The sequence below is a fragment of the Rana temporaria genome, chromosome 7 (genome assembly GCF_905171775.1).
Source record: "Rana temporaria chromosome 7, aRanTem1.1, whole genome shotgun sequence".
Classification (NCBI taxonomy): Eukaryota; Metazoa; Chordata; class Amphibia; order Anura; family Ranidae; genus Rana; species Rana temporaria.
Genome location: NC_053495.1, coordinates 112,022,603 through 112,035,477, shown reverse-complemented (window position 1 = coordinate 112,035,477; position 12,875 = coordinate 112,022,603). Strand labels below are relative to the sequence as shown.

General features: G+C 40.3%; 1 protein-coding gene across 5 annotated transcripts in view; it reads right to left on the bottom strand.

The window, feature by feature from the left end:
* LOC120946232 (complement factor H-like) overlaps nucleotides 1-12,875 on the bottom strand; it is a 3,139,400-nt gene that overhangs the window by 133,400 nt on the left and 2,993,125 nt on the right. The gene's annotated exons all lie outside the window — the stretch shown is intronic.

The following is a 12,875-nucleotide window of genomic DNA, read 5'->3' as shown; positions in this document are numbered from 1 at the left end:
AGTTGTACTTGTCATGCACAATCATAACACAACCTGTTCAGCATCAACATGAAGTCATGCAATGAAAAGGTATGGAAAGTTGTCTTTGTTGCTGCTAGTGCACTAGACACCCAGTCTTGTCATCTTTTAATTGCCTATACACGTTTTGGTACTTCTCAAATCTGGTGTTGGCAGATGTCTGGTACAATATCAGAAACCCATAATCTTCCATGCTTTTATTAATCTTTTAGAGCAGGAGTCTCAAAACTTTTCAGTACCTGGACCATATTGTATTTTTTACAAACAGTTGTCCTTCCTTATATCAGGGTTCCCATCAGAACCCCCCCCCTTACATTAGAGCAGAGGCTGTACACTACAAATCTTGTAGCAGGCTGTATGTGGCCTGCGGGCAATAGTATGGAGACCCGTTTTAGGGCATGGTAATGTGGTGGCATGGTTTCTACCAGCACAGTTCCACTCTTTATTGTGCATACCTCCTGTAGTATTGGTCAATGTTTCTAGAAAGATACTGTATGACATAACCTTTTACTGTAAGTTTTTGAATAGAGGTTGTAACGGAATGACCCATGACACCCAAAGGCTTTTGAAGGATAGGGGGTACTCCTGTGCCAGCGTCACTAATGACTCTTGGGTCTAGGGTCACTCTGTGCCCCTTTTGGGCATAGGGTGACTGATAACTGATAATTCATGTTTTGCAGGATATCTTGGAACATTACAAGTTGTTAAAGTCTGACTCCAAATGGAGTGCTTTCATTCAATGGAGGGGACACATGCTTTTGAGGTGTTAATTGCATCTGCTCCTAGACATTCCATTGTGTGATGCTAATACTGTTTTGTGTCCATCGTGCTAATTAGGTCTGCTCCTAAGACCTTTCATTATGTATGCTAATAACACTGTTTTGTGTGTGGAATGTGACTTGTCAAGCTGTATGCAGAGACAGGCTGTCTGGATAATGACTAATAATTAACTCAACTGAATGTCATTGTCTAAGAGAAGGTGTATTGAAGCCCCCCCCCATTGTGTGATGTGTGGGTGGAGTGTGTCTTTGTCCCTGTGATTAACTGTAACATGCTTGTATAAGAAAGCTAAGATACCATTAAAAGTATTCATTCATACATTTTGAAACCAGAGAACAGAGCGTTTGTCTCGTTTATTCTGGGAAATGAGATGGATCGTGGCTGATGTTTGTCGGACTGTCGGATAAGCTGTCGTGGGGCGATGGAATGGCATATCGTAAATGGTGGTGACCGTTACAAATGGTGGCACAACTGTGGGATGGTTCCATCACCGGAAAAACAGCTAAAAGGACACAGGACAATGGAGACACAGTATGAACGCCTGAAGCTCTCTTCCCTCATGGACTTACTGGAGAGCCGGGGCAGACCGGCCAGCAACCGTAAGAAAAGGGACATTATTGCAGAACTTGTCAAAATGGATAGCGCTGAAAGGCCCAGCGTAACAGACAGGACACCTGAGGAAGAAAGTTTTGATCGGGCTGTTAAACGAGTACTGGCACAGTATGGTCCTAACCCTCCACCGGAGATCATAGACCTGGTTATAGTGGCTGTGGATGCCACTTGGCTACATCAAAGAGGTGCTGCAACTGCAGAAGTCACAGCAGCACCAACTGAAGAGAGAGGAGAGGTACAGATACCAGTCCCCATGGAAGAGGATGTCAGAACATTTGGGGTTAAAAGAATACATATAAGATCGCACATTTTATATGTTTCATAGAGGTAATCCACAAAGATCCGGCGTAACTTAATTTTTTCCATTTAAGTTACACTGCCTTAAAATTTCTACCTAAGTGCCCGATCCACAAAGCACTTACCTAGAAATTTTGGGCTGTGTAACTTAAATTCCGCCGGTGCAAGGCGTTCCTATTTTCATGGGGGGGATTCCCATTTAAATTAGGCGCGCTTCCGCGCCGGCCGTACTGCGCATGCTCGTGACGTCATTTTCCCGACGTGCATAGCGCGAAATTACGTTACGCCGAGCTTTGTGGATTGCGACGGGTCAATAAAGTTGCGTCGGGAAAAAAAAAAGATACGGCGCAAAAAAAAAAATTCAAATTAAAAAAAAATTGCGTCGCTGGACAGAAAGGTCTGTTTTTACAAGGTGTAAACAGTTTACACTTTGTAAAAGCAGCCCTAATTTTGCGTTTGCAAACTAAAACTTACGGAGAAAAAACGAAGCTGAAAAGCTTTGTGGATCTCCGTAAGTGCTAATTTGCATACCCGAGGCGGATGCGGTACTGCATCCTAAGATCCGGCAGTGTAAGTCCCTTACACATGCCAGGTCTTCAGCCTAACTATGGAAAACTGATTCTGTGGATCAGTTCCATAGTTAGGAACAGGGATACGCTGGCGTAACAGCAGTTACGCCGTCGTATCCCTTTTGTGGATTTGGCCCATAGTGTTCCATATTCATATATATGTTTAGCAGAAGCGACACCATTTTATGTCTTAAGTTGAGTCACAGTTCAAAACCTGTGAATAAGGCTGTGTTACCAGAAGGACTTTATGTCTCACAGGGGGGTGTATAATCCTTATATGTGCCATCTCCCAGGTCATATCTCTTTTGAGTTCGACACTTATAAGATAAGAGAATGATGAGGAATTCTGGCTTCACATGTGAGATGAAAGGCCCTGCACAGCATGACACAACATAGTATTGTCTTTGTACTATGAGACCAATGGGGCTTATTCACAATGTCGGTGGGATTATATATTATACATCTCAAATATTATTGTTTCTTTATAATGCCATAACAATATATGTGTATTAGTAGTTCATATAGTATAACTCGTTAAGCACATATACATATATTATTATCCTTACAAATGTGAGATCACAAGTGACACTAATGCCGCATACACACCATCACTTTATGTGATGAAAAAAAACTACATTTTCTGTGAAGTAAAAAACTACATTTTTGAAACTTCAATTTTCAAAGACGAAGTTGCCTACACACCATTGTTTTTTCACAATTCTCTAGCAAAGCGAGGTTACGTTCACCACGTTTTTCCATTGAAGCTCGCTTCATAACTAGCTTCTGGGCATGCACGGGTGTAAAAACGTTGTTTTAAATGTCGTTTTTTGCTACACGCGGTCAATTTCTGTGAAGTAAAAAACAACGTTTTGAAAAACGACACATAAAAGTGAAGCATGCTTCAATTTTTTTTTGTCGTTTTTCACAAGACATAAAACGACATTTTCCCCCACACACGGTCATTTAAATTGACATTTTTAAAAATTTCGTTTTTTTCATCACATAAAGTGATGGTGTGTACGCCGCATAAGAATCTATATTTGGAGAGCAAGGGTTTTCCTGTAAAGTTACTTCAAAGGTTTTCACTTGTCTTAAGAATTAAACAGATGTATGAGCTAATGATATATAAACATTCCGAGTTCACAATTCACTAGAAGTGCCAGGATGTCTGACAATTGTTTTACATACAAAACAATTTATGGTGCTACACCAAGATAAAGTCAGAGGGGTCGTAAATCGTGATTAACTCTGAATAACCCTGAAATTAGGAATTATTCCTTAGGCACCACTGCCCCCTACAGGTTAATATCGGCATGGTTCAAGATAGCCATAACCTTAGTTGCTATGGTCACTCATCAAAACACATGGTCATGTGACATAGTCAGTCACGTGATAGGGAAATACACACCAACTTCTTTGGGGAGATAAAAAGTGATTAAACAAGAGAAGAGGGGAGCTAAAGAAGCTCGTGGGAGAAAGATGGCAAGGCTGGAGCTGATCTCTGGAGGGCTGATGGCTGGAGCCTGATTTGAGCTGATCTCTGAAGGAAGCCGGAAGGCAGAGAGTAACCGCAAACATGTAAGGGGTTCACAGAAATTCTTCATTAGGACTTTCCCTTCTCTGTTTTTTTCATTCAATTTTAAGTTTATTTTCAATAAAAGTACATACATTTGTATTATATCAGCAGTATACAAATCAATAAAATACAGAAAACAGTAAAGCAAGTGCATTACTCCACATATTAGACATTCCTGTCATAGTAACTGTCCATCATATCTATCCATTTCTCATGTCTATCACCATACGGTGAGATTAGGACAGTTCATATAAGCAAAGGAGAAAAAATAGGTGTAACTAATAATTTATAATTAAATAAAATAACAATTTAATATGTTATAGGATCCCTTAGGACTATCGTTATCACACAATAAATTATATCTAAGAAAAAAAAATCCCCATGTGTGTACTAGACCTAAGTTCACGGAACAAATAAAGGATAGGATTTCTGGAGAACAATAACCTCTCCGACACCCCCAACGGGAACTGCCTGTGTCCAAGAGATCAAGCAACCCCTTCAATCCCCCCTCCCTCCCTCTAATAGTTTTTATTAAAACCCACCGGTTTCTGTAATCATATATTCTCTGAACCCTCCTCAAACCTAATATCCCCAAAAGTTTGGTGTAATCCTTTAAAAACCTAAACATAGGTAAATACAAATGTTTATAATATTTTTTTTTCTTTCCTAAACATAACACACTGAGAATGAGAAATAGTGAGGATTCTATCCTCATAGATAAGACAACGAGAAATAATCACATAAAAATCAAAGAAAGGAAGAGAAAAGAGAAAAAGAAAAAGATATGGCAGCCTGCCTGCCAATGAACACCATCATCTTCAGGATATAAATGTCTTCACAGCCTTCACGGGGTAAAAGATATTCCCATAAATTTCATCCAAGGTTCCCATATTTCATGGAAAAGAGTAGACATATCCAACATGGAACAAACCCTCTTTTCTTGTTCCATGATCCATGTAACCTTTTGTTTCATATACCGGATGGAGACAGTAGTTTTTTTCCACGCAGCTGCGATTGTGATCCTGGCACCCGTCAGAATGTATTGGATGAGTTTTCTAGTAACCTTGGAGGTCTGGGGTAACATTCCGTTAAGTAAAGCAATAGTGGGGGATTGATGTAAGTTACATCCTGTGACTCGTCTTATTATGTTAAACACCTTATTCCAGTATCCCCGTATTTTGGGACATTCCCACCATATATGTACCATAGACCCCAGTCCCTGACAACCTCTAAAGCATAGGGGCGAGGTTGACGGATACATGGAAGCCAGTTTAACAGGAACTAAATACCACCTAGTATAAATTTTTACATTAGCCTCTACAAGGGATATATTCACATATCCTTTAATGGATCTAGTATAGTTATTACACCAGTCAGATAAATCCCAAGTGTTATTAAGTTCCTTTTCCCAGGCCAACATATGAGGTAATTTGGTACAATTATTAGCAAGAGATTGATATATGATTGAAATATTTCCCTTCCTGATCAAACCCTGATCACAATTACTTTCATAAGGTGTCAATATTCCAGAGATCGAGTCACTATCCCATAGGCTTTGTGCATAATCATGTAGTTGGGAAAATCTTAGTTTTTCTGAGACAGGAAGATCTAGCTTGGTTATGAAGTGTTGTTCAGGAAGTGGACCTGAGCGTGAAAAAAAACGACCTATACGATACAACCCTATATCATGCCACCATTTGAAAGAATCTATATCAATTTTAGTAACAAAGAGTGGGTCTAGAAAAACGCTTGATAAAGGCCTGCCTTTAGAAATTAGAGAGGGATTGTTTTTAAGTGAATCCCATAAAACTAAGGCTTGAGAAAGAGTCGGAGATAATATAGAAGGCCTATTCTTGGTAGGACTCCACATCAACTCCTCTATCGTTAGATTCGGGGTCGCCTGCTTTTCTATATCTAACCAGTCAGGGCGTTCATGTTTAAGAAAGGTTTCCGATAATTGTGCCAATCTCGCTGATTGATAATACCATAATAAGTTGGGTACCCCCAGACCACCCTGTTCAGGTAAGTTATAGAGAGTGCGGGATGGAAGGCGTGGACCCTTATTGTTCCAAATAAACTTGGTAATCTTTCCTTGAAAAGATTTTAGATGACTTTTAATTATCGGTATGGGTAATGATCTAAAAAGATACAAAAGCCTAGGGAGAAGAGTCATCTTAACCGAGTTAATTCTACCAATCCAACCTATATTCTGAGAACCCCAATCTTTCAAATCTTTCTCAAGTTTTCTATACATAGGGGGATAATTGGCCAAATACAAATTTTGGATGTTGGGGGTCAAATAGATACCCAGGTATTTGATATAAGAGGTGTCCCATTTGAATCCATAATCTTTCTTCAGTAAAGAAACCGTGGATTCAGAGAGAGAAACATTGAGGGCCCTAGACTTGGCCACATTCACAGTTAGACCTGAAACCATAGAGAATTTGTCCAAAAGAGAATATATTTCCGGTATGGATGTGTCTGGATCAGTTAAAAACAATAAAAGGTCATCTGCAAATAAGGCACATTTATGCTCCATTTTGGCACATCTAACTCCCCTGATGTTTGTGTTTTCACGAATAGCTATAGCCAGGGATTCCATAACTATTGCAAACACCAGGGGAGATAGAGGACAACCCTGCCTAGTACCCCTATGAATCTCAATAGGTTCCGAAAAAATACCCTGAAAGCGTATATTAGCTTTAGGGTGAGAGTAAAGTGCAGATAATACTCCAAGAAATTTCGTGCCAAACCCCCAACGTTTCATCACTTCGAACATGAATGGCCATGATACTGAGTCAAATGCTTTCTGAAGATCTATAGAAAGAAGCATTCCCCTTTGATTAGTATCACCAGTCCAACCTGAGTTCAAAATAGAGATCAGATCTACAGCCCTCCTAACCTGATCAGGACCTTGCCTTCCAGCGATGAAGCCTACTTGATCTTTACTAACATACTGGCCAATGAAAGAGGACATTCTATTGGCCATTATCTTAGTGAGTATCTTAAGATCGTTATTAATGAGAGATATAGGTCTATAGTTTTCCACCAGGCTATGATCTTTTTCTGGCTTAGGGATAACCGAAATATAAGCCAAATTAAGTTGCCTGTCTATGGGAACTCCACCGGCCATGTGGTTGAAAAATCTAACCATGTAGGGTGTCAAAATGCTCGAATATGATTTATAATATGCACTTGAAAACCCATCAGGGCCCGGGGCTTTATCTAATTTTAGATTTTTAATCACTAACGATATTTCTTCAGCAGGTATGGGAGACTCCATTACTTCTCTATGAAATTCAGTCAATCGAGGAAGTTTCAGATTGTCCAGAAAATCATCCATTCCCACTGAAGAAAAATCAGCAGCGGATGCATAAAGCTTAGAAAAGAAGTCCTGAAAGGCCTCCATTATCTTCCTAGGATTCAGGGTGAAAGAACCATCACTCATTCTTATTTTAGGGAGAGTCCGTGATTGAAATCTAGGTGACAATTTATGAGCTAGCATTGGGCCTATTTTATCTTTAAATTTATAGAAATTAGCACCAGTCCATTTCAAGTCCTCCCCTGCTTTAGTTGTAAGTACCAAATTCAAGGCAGATCTAGCTGCATCAAGTGCCTGAATTGGAAAGTTAAGAGGATCAGATTTATGTTTTTTACGGAGTTCTAAATAGTTGTTTTCCAGTCTCCTTATGTCCAGGTTCCTTTGTTTCTTGAGGTTAGCGGCCACTTGTATTATTTTGCCCCTGATAAAGGCCTTGTGGGCAGCCCATAAAGTTTCAGGGGATACATCATCTGTATCATTATGCTCAAAATATTCTAAAAGAGATCGCTCAATATCCTTCATTAAGATAGGATCCTTCAAAATAGACCTATTAAGTGTCCAATGAGATACTTTAGGAGAAGTGTCCTCTCTCCTCAGTGACAAATGAACCATCGAGTGATCTGACCATGGAACATCAACTATATGAGACTCAATGGCAGCTGGGATGTGATGGTTAGAGATCAATATATGATCTATACGAGAATATGAATGGTGAGGGTTAGAATAGTGAGTATAATCTTTAGTTTTGGGGTTCAACTCCCTCCAGATGTCAGTCAATCTAGACTGATGTAGAATGCGTGCTACTTGTAAACTAATTTTAGTTGGGCTGATGATTCCATTAATAGAAGGTTTGGACTTATCCAATCCTGCATCAAAAGCTAGATTAGAGTCCCCACCCATAAGAATGATCCCCTCCATATATGGACGGAGGGTATCAAGCATCTGTGAGAAAAACTTTTTCTGACCTCTATTAGGAGCATAATAAGAAATAAATGTGTACAGTCTTCCATCAAGAGTACCTTGTAGCAAAAGAAACCTACCTTCCGGATCTCCAAATTCTTTAATCAGGTTAAAGTTACAATACCTAGAAAACAGAATGGCCACACCCTTAGTTTTGTTTTCTGCTTTAGCAAGATAAAATAACGGAAAGTGGGCATGCAAAAAGGAGGGGTTATATCGTTTAGGAAAGTGGGTTTCCTGAAGGAAAACCACATCTACACGGAGAGACTTGTATACTTGAAAGGCTTTGCGCCTCTTAATAGGAGAATTCAACCCCTGAGTGTTGTGAGTAACAACACTAAGGGGTTTAGATACATCATTCGATCCAGCCATAAGTCTCATCAACATCTACGGATAGGCAGGACCATATAGATATCACCAGTAGTACCGTAAATATGAACAATGGCAGGCAGGCTGAAGAGAGGAGGAGAACATGAAGAAAAAAGAATAAGAAAAATAAAGAAGAGATAAAAAAAGAAAAATAAAAAAACATTGTGCACAACAAACTATTAGATCGTGCAATTTTAATTCGTAACCAAGAATGGGGGAAGAGATTGATTCTCCTTCCCTCATTCAAACAAGAAATTTTAGCATAGTCCCAGAAAAGGACTATATTCTTACCCATTGGGTCGACAAAGTGTCGACACAAGAGATAAGTCGAGGTTTAACACCTCACCGTCGTCAGTTGTCGACAAATAAAATATCATGAATAAGACATTTTCAGCAATAAGACAATCGAACCAAAAAAAAAACGCATTAATTATGACAGTCTTTTAGAAATAAAATCCCAGAGGTTTAAAAAAAAAAAGGGGTAAATTTTTCAGGGATATTTCAAATCAAACTTCAGGTAGCGGAGTCACTTCAAACTTTTCTGTACTTGACTTTGTTCCAAGGATTCTGATTCGGACTAGTAGGCGTGTTTCTTTTAGTAGATAGTTGTTGAGGTGGAGTAGTGTCCATATCCGGTCCGAGAGAGATAACATTCAGGTCCAGTAAAAGTTTTTCTCCTTCTTGAAAATTGCGTACAACATGGTGTCTGCCATTATAATTAAATTTTAAGGCGAATGGAAAGGCCCACTTATATTTGATGTCATTGTTCATGAGGGCAGATAACAGGGGTTTCATCGCTCTCCTCCTCTGGATGGTGTAAGGTGAGATGTCGGAGAATATTTGTATTTTAGCACCTTGGTATAGAAGATTCTCCTGTTGTCTAGATTTTTTCATAACGTCCTCTTTAGTGGAGAAATAATGAGGCTTGACCACCACATCCCTGGGTAAGCCATCCTTTCTTAGTGGGCCCAATGACCTATGAGCCCTGTCTAGTTCCATTTTGGAAACGGGTATAGATGGGAGTAGAATTTTTATAATGTCCTGTATTGCCGAGTGTACGTCTATAATGGATTCAGGAAGACCTCTGACCCTGAAGTTATCTCTCCTCGAACGGTTTTCCAAATCATCTATTCTATCCTGAGCAGCCTCTAGTTGTTCTTGCATGAATTGCAGGTGGTCAGTATGTTGTTCAATTCTTGAAGCATTAGTATCCAGCTTACGTTCTATAGATTCGATCCTGTCGCCAAGACATTGAAAGTCAGCCTTAATGTCCTTAGTGATCTTCTCAGCGGTTTGAGTTAAACCCCTGTTCAACATTTCAGAAATTCTGTTATACAGATCAGCTACATTGAAGGAAGCTTCATGAGCGTGTTCAGTGTTTGTACCCGTATGTAAGGGGTTCGGAGAGGAGGTCATAGTAGGAGGTAAGTGGTCAGCCATTGCAGGTATTATTCCTTCCCTAGCCACGGAAGAATATGAAGCACTATGTGCAGCGGAGTCCAAAGAAAGAGGCAATGAGGTGGATAGCAAATGAGACGATGTTTGTACTCCAGAGATAGAACCCCCAGCTAGTGCCAGTGTGTTCCCATGAGAAGGGGTGTCTATATCATGAAAAGACTTGTCGATGACTGTATTTTTATTATTTTTCTTGCCTTGTTTCCCCTTCATGTATTCAGAAGTGTAATAAAGCTTTCACACCCACATGTGTTAAATTGTTATATACTGTAGAATTAGCAGCCCTTGAACACTTCCATATCATCTATCAACCAGGGTGTCTCATTTAAATGGTCAATCCAAATCCAGGCTACAGCATCTATGTACAGTTAAGAAAAATTAAAAACTCAGTTGTAGGTGAATTCCACATATAGTATGTGTCATATATGTGGATAGGAAGATCAAAAATCGTATCTGTCGTCGACAACTATCAGACGGTGATTCGGCGGACCTCCTTAAGTCGCCATCATAGAAATAGCCATATAATGGCCTGCTGGTGTGTAGTTAAAAAAAAAAAAAAAAATATCTTACATCACCAGAACAGAGCAGCATGAAGGATGTTGCAGATTGAAGATAAATGGGACAATAATAAGTTTACTGTCGGTGTCCGGTCCCTGAGTGCTGTTTCCAGATAGTTTATATAAATTAGTTGGAGCAAAGTGAGGGGATAGAAACCAACACTATGGTCACTGTTGGCATCTAAATCCCAAAAATTGTGGTCAGTCAGTTTCAGCACTTAGGCAATTAGAATAATAAAAATAACCACAGTGTTTAAACGTCACAAGAAAGGCAGAAGATATTATCTATACCAATAACAGTATAGCCGGGAGTGAGGCAATACAGAAACTTCAGATCCCAGGAGGTTTTCTTTTCCTTTCCCCCTTTTTTTTTTATTATAAGTACTTGGGACCCCGAGGAGAAGGTCTATTAAGATACTGTCAGGTCTATGGAAATTCGCAGTTAAGCATCCATCCACATGCCTCACCCTGAGTATCAGTCTCCAGAGGATAATTTAATGAGTAAAAAAGCAAGTCTCAGTGAAATAAGCCACACTATATGATATCTGTGGTAATAAACTTGCAGGCCACAAGATGGCGGCGTCACATCTGCAGTTATAATATTAATTCAAGTCTGTAATAATAAACCTGCAGGCCACAAGATGGCGGTGTCACTTCTGCGATGACGCATCGGCAGTTGTATTAAAAACTGCGTCAGAGTGCCTCCGGTAATAAAAACGGAAGCCTCCTCTAGTCTCCGGTCGGATATTTGCTCCGGGAATCCTTCACAGAGCGGTGCCTCACAGGTGGGAGTGAGTTGGTGACCGATCTGTCCGCTGTACCCTCACCACTCGAGCGCGGTGTCGTCCTCTGCGGACTAGGCCTCAAGATGGCGTTGGAGTCTAAGGGTGGGAGTAGGCCTCGGTTCACACCGTAAGGTAAGCAGACGTCCCGGACACTCAAAAAGAGTACAGCGTCGTACAGGGAGAGTCCCGGGTACAGGATGAGGATTTTGGGGCACTATAGGAACAGAACGGGCGTTAGATGGCTACCGATTCAATTCTGTCAGACGGAGCTCATCGAAAGTACGTCCAGCGCCATCCTCGTCCAGCCACGCCCCCGGACTTTCCCTTCTCAAGCAGAACTCTTACATACTGGTAAAGTATAATCTTACATCCTCTATGCAATAGGGAGTTTAAACAGATACCAACTGGGGCCACTCTATTATCTTAGCAAGTGTTAATTGGATCTGGAAGATTTTTAACTGCAGCATAAGATCCTTCAGAGGCAATTAAAGAAGTAACGCATAGACGTACTGTATAGAGACACTTGTTACATATATCGATCACAATATCATTGTGAGTCCTAGTGAATGGCCTAATGTTGGGATATGTTTAAACAGGTGACGCATTAGGCCTGGTACACACGGACGGACTGTCCGTTGAAAAAGGTCCGCCGGACCGTTTTGAGCGGACATGTCTGCCCAGGGATTTCTGTCTGATGGTTGTACACACCATCAGACAGAAATCCGCGCGTACACGATACGCGGTGACGTGGCCCTGAAAGGTCAATGCTTCCACACATGCGTCGAATCACTTCGATGCATGCGAGGGATGGCGGCCGAGCGGACATGTACTGTGAGTCTGTACAGACGACCGAACATGTCCGACGGACAGGCTTCCAGCGGACATGTTTCTTAGCATGCAAAGAAATTTTTGTCCGCTGGAAACCTGTCCGGTCGGCCGTACACACGACCGAACATGTCTGCTGAAACTGGTCCGCGGATCAGTTTCAGCAGACATGTTCGGTCGTGTGTACGGGGCCTTAGAGATAGCCTTGTGTGTTAAGAAGACATTCTTGGCCAAATTACCAAGAACTGTCCACAGGACATCTTGTCTTTGTGTTTTAAGAAGTAGTAGCAAGAGATCTGTTTGATATTGAGAAGAAATAACGCAAGGTCAAATTACAAGCCAAAAGGTTTTTAAGAACGCCAGGATGATTTAAATAAGAGCTATGAATATACCTTGTCATATAATGTAAATATCATCTGAACATTCAAGCGTCATTTATCTCTGATTGTAGTAGCATATCGTATTTGTTTTAACACAAATTGTACCTGATTTTAGTTTTTGCACTATATCTTTATTTAATAAATATATATATTTTAAATATTCATTTGTATTACTTGTCCTCAAAATAGCACAGATAAAAGAATTTTGATATCTTGTATCGTAGGAAAAGTGTATATCTCCCAAAGCACAGATTTCCATATTTCCATAAATACAATAATATTTTATAGTTCAGAATAAACATTCTGACGGTATATGTAGGCGCTATGCCGAGATACGTCAATGGTTCTGACAAGGAATTCAAAAGGAGGT